A 5,474-nucleotide genomic window follows, 5' to 3' on the forward strand; every position below is an offset into this window, starting at 1 on the left:
GTTTAACAAAATAACATCGCGAGTTGATTCGATGTGATTGCAGCGTAATGGAAGTCAGTAGAGTCAAAATAGGCCTTAATATGTTCATTAAAACAACAGAAAATACCAACATACAAATTGAAACCTTAGATAGCTTAAAATCGATGGAACGAGGGCAAAATACGAAAAACAGCATATAGACCAAGTGTTCCGGAAGAGTAAGCAACATCTGCTTCATCTACAAAAGTCGCCATACTAATCCAATCTGAGTTTAGTCGACATTCTCAAAATGAGAACTAAGATGTGGCAAAGAAACCACTGGGTATGTCAACAATCATCACATTTGATGTCATATCACATAGGAAAACGTAAATGACATCATGATGACGACCTTAACACTTTCCAATGGTTTTCATCAACCTGCATCACTCGAAACTTTGTGTTGTTAATTTCCACATCAGTTGTCAACATCTGACACGTAAATCCTGATAATTGGAAGAAGTCTTTGAATGTTTAATCAACTGGGACATTGGAAAAACATATGCATGCAAAGCAGGACGTTTGTATCTAGAAACGAATAATTCACAATTGGGAAAATAACATATTCAGGATAGCAAGAGCTAAGAAAGAGGGACCAATTCATTTACGCACAGTACATACAACCCAAGCAATTATACTATATTTCCTATTTTTAGAGGTAGCGCGGATTTTTTGAAAAACAGCTAAAGAATGAAATCTATACTCAATAAAAAGAAAATCATAAATTGTAAATGTCAACCAAAAAATCTTAAGCGTATCTTATGTGCTTCAAAATTTGATTCTGAAGTAAGAGAAACATCTGTCACAAAATGTATGCAAAAGCGATGTAAAACATGCGATATTATCATAGACTGTCAAAGTTATACATTCAAAAATGGTTTTCATTTCAAAATTAAAACTGATATGAATTGTACTTCAAAAAATGTTATATATGCTCTAATATGCAGTAAATGTGCATGGAATTACGAAAACGTATGACCTTACAACGCCAGCAAACAAAAACGAACGGAACACTTGCGATATTTGACGGTTAACAAACACTGTCATATATGTGCTGATGACAATTTTGCCAATTTACCAAATGTCCAACTCTGATGTATTACAAAGAGAGAATACAGAAATGTATTTTATACAGCTAATGAAGCCAATGTTAAATTATGAACGTGATAGGACAAAATAAATTATGTATACAATAGATTTCTCAGTAACTTAACGAATGTACATGTACATGTACATGTATATTATCTTGTACATTTTGTATGTACTGTTTTTATGTACAAATATGAATTTTATGTTTGAAAGTGTTTACTAACGCAATTTACTATTGAAAGTTTACATTATTTCAAGTTACCGCATCTATTTTACATGTACTATACGGCAAAATCTTTGTATACCAAGACCAGTTTTAGTACGGAGTACGGATCTATAGATTTGTTGTACAGATCTATACGATGTAATTGCTCCAATCAAGTTTTTAATGGATTGGTTTGTTTAAACCGTATCATATAGTTGGTCTCAACCCTTTAAAACTGGACAAATAAATGTTTTATAAATTATGTACCCTAATATTATGACGTCATCAAACTATGACGTCATAAAATGATGTACCGAATAAAATTCATAATCCCCTGAAGAGCGGCACGATGTAGCCGCGAAAGTACTAGGGAGACATCAGATATGTGTTTGACTTTTTTTTTTATATTATTACCCTTTATCAAGACACAGGTAAATTACATACGATCACATATAGACATAGAACATGGAACAGTTACACAAAAATATATATCACAGCTTGTGAGTTTAACTCTGCTTAGTCAGATCAGCATTCAGTAATAATTGCGGCAGGTGGAGCTAAACAGTCCCAAATTGATCAGTTTACGACACACTATTGTATGTGATCATATACGTCATTTAACAAGCCATTCAGATGTCCTTGGACATGTTTTATTTTCTTGCTGATTGATATAATCTATGTTGTGACAAAATGTCCAACCACGATAAAAAAAATGCAATGATAAAGCACAACTATGTATCATCCAAAAGGCACGAAAATAGGTATTATATATCTTAATGAAGTAACGGGGTCTAGGATCTCCTAGGTACTGCCATAAGTGACCTCATTAATCGTCACAATATAGACGCTGATTCTATAAAACACGACGCAGAATGTCTGGTTATTTTATCTTATTGATTCTTGCATACGCGCCCACAAACAGTACCGTTGCCCACTATTTTCACGTGCACTTTATGTACGCCTGATGTCGGGTGCCTCCCATGATAAGGCGATATGCCGTTTGAATAAAACTGTGAATGCTGTAAATTTTTCTTTTTCAAATCAATGTCGATCGGCAGACCTTTAAAACAACTTAGCAAAGGGCACAGTTGCGACGTATTTAATAAGCAATTGCATGTAAATATATTTTTAAAAACTTTTTCCCTCTCTATATATTCAGAAATGTTTATGCAATTGAAATAGATATTTTCTTTATTAGACTTGAAATCACATTAAAAAAAAGAGTGAAAACACTTTTTTTGGTTTGTTTCTTTCTTCGCTCGATCGATTTCGAACTAATAATTGGCCAGATAATAAATGTAAAGTTTGAGACGCTGTCTCTGAATTAGATATTATATTGTACCAAGGTACGCGCGATGTTGTCGATGACGCCCACAATTAATGCAATACCACACAGGTTTTTTCAGCTCGCTCGCTTTCTCCTAAAACGACTACACGCATAATGATTTTTTTCCTTCCCAGTTTATACTTTCGATAGTTCATACATTAAATGTAAGGAAACATCAATTCACTATGACTTGACAGGTAAAATATGTCATGTTTTCATAAGTCTATAATTAAAAATGTTACCAGTTTATCTATTAAACTCCAGAATATTTCATTATTGTTGTTTGTGTCACATTTCTCGATAATAGAACGCCAACCAAACTGCATACAGGGATATGTGATCTTACACTCGTAGCTATGTTATAAAGAGTTCAATAATTGTATATGCCATGAGTCTTTAGGCGATTCGCATATAAAATTATTTAACGATTTAACTAGAATACCAGTAAAGAAATAAAATCATTTCTATATAAAACAGGCGATTTCCGCCAATAATGATTGTTCTCTACAGAGATAATCGCGTGACATCACAAATTCATTCTTAGATTACAGTTGTATTATAAAACATGTGTCTTACGATATATATGACATGGCCGTATTACATGGTAGAACGTGCTAGTTATATCGGGAAATTTACCAGAGATGTTTGAGGATTATCGAACTTAATCTGGGAAAAATGGGATTTAGATATTTTCGTTTGGAAATGAAATGCGAAATGAGCCCTCTTTAAAGGTTTACGCAGCAGACTATGCCATGGTAACAAAACACTTTTCCAGTAGTTATAGGACTTATCCGGTAATTCATACCCTATAGTAGTTGTATTCGTTGCCCTATATTTTTATTATACATTAATGTATTAATCCGGTCTAGTACTAACATTGATTTATATCTAAGCACACTATCAAAGGGACTATAACTGTCAATGTATAATCACTAAACGGTGATTTCTCCTTATATATATTAACGTGTATTAAGGTTAAGCTATCTCTGAGACTATACCGTAAACCTATAAATATATGTTTTAAAAATTGTTTACCTAGGTTAATGTTTGTCAAGAATACTACACAGAGAACACCTAATGGAGTAACGTAGATCAGAGTGAGATCGTTCTGCTTACGAAAGGTAACATGCGCATTCGGACACTTCATTATCATAATCAAGGGAAATTCTTTGTTTTATAATATATTTTCTAAAAATATTACGCCTGAAGATATTTCCCATGAGTGATTTTTACAGTTATAGTAGCTTTAACACGAGGTTTTAAATAAAAATGCATAGCAAACGATACATATCCTTTCGCGTACCAACACGAAAATATGTTTCTTATCGACTTTAAAATGTTACAGACAAGCAGTGTTAACGTCTAGGTCGATATCCCATTTAGCAGTAGTAAATCATTCGGCTGATAATTACATTTTCGGCACTAAAAGTATCTGGAACGGCATGTATATCATAGTTTGCTTTGGTGAAGATTTTTCGAAAAACGAACAAAATGAGATAATACTATTTTTGAAACATTCATAGTAGTCAATCGACGGTTTTATGGTAGAAATACATTGGTATTAATTATTTCATTATTCTATATAAACATGTACATTACCCAATAGTGAATATATCTACTCCAGCTGTAACGGTATGCCTATATAATGGGTCTAAACGACAATAAATATCGTTATGTTGTAAAAACGAACCCCCCGGCCGATAATTAATTCGAGGGCCTATTATGATTCATTAGAAAACATGGTGGTGTACACATGATTAAAGTAAATGAATAAATAAATATACAAATAAAAGGTTTAACAAAATAACATCGTGAGTTGATTCGATGTGATTGCAGCGTAATGGAAGTCAGTAGAGTCAAAATAGGTCTTAATATGTTAATTTGAACAACAGAAAATACAAAAACAAAAAAACATACAAAATGAAACTTAAGATAGCTTAAAATCGATGGAACGAGGGCAAAATACGAAAAACAGCATATAGACCAAGTGATCCGGAAGAGTAAGCAATATCTGCTTCATCTACAAAAGTCGCCATACTAATCCAATCTGAGTTAATTCGACATTCTCAAAATGAGAACTAAGATGTGGCAAAGAAACCACTGGGTATATCGACAATCATCACATTTGAAGTCATATCACATAGGAAAACGTAAATGACATCATGATGACGACCTTAACACTTTCCAATGGTTTTCAACAACCTGCATCTATCGAAACTTTGTGTTTTTAATTTCCACATCAGTTGTCAACATCTGTCACGTAAATCCTGATAATTGGAACAAGTCTTTGAATGTTTAATCAACTGGGACATTGGAAAAACATATGCATGCAAAGCAGGACGTTTGTATCTAGAAACGAATAATTCACAATTGGGAAAATAACATATTCAGGATAGCAAGAGCTAAGAAAGAGGGACCAATTCATTAACGCACACAGGAGAAGCTAAGTTCCTGTAATATTATTCCTTTTGTAAGTACATACAACCCAAGCAATTACACTATATTTCCTATTGTTAGAGGTAGCGCGGATTTTTTGAAAAACAGCTAAAGAATGAAATCTATACTCAATAAAAAGAAAATCATCAATTGTAAACGTCAAACAAAAAATCTTAAGCGTATCTTATGTGCTTCAAAATTTGATTCTGAAGTAAGAGAAACATCTGTCACAAAATATATGCAAAAGCGATGTATAACATGCGATATTATTATAGACTGTCAAAGTTATACATTCAAAAATGGTTTTCATTTCAAAATTAAAACTGATATGAATTGTACTTCAAAAAATGTTATATATGCTCTAATATGCAGTAATTTTTTATATTGGTCAGACTTGCA

This window comes from Pecten maximus, chromosome 1, assembly GCF_902652985.1.
Source record: "Pecten maximus chromosome 1, xPecMax1.1, whole genome shotgun sequence".
Lineage (NCBI taxonomy): Eukaryota > Metazoa > Mollusca > Bivalvia > Pectinida > Pectinidae > Pecten > Pecten maximus.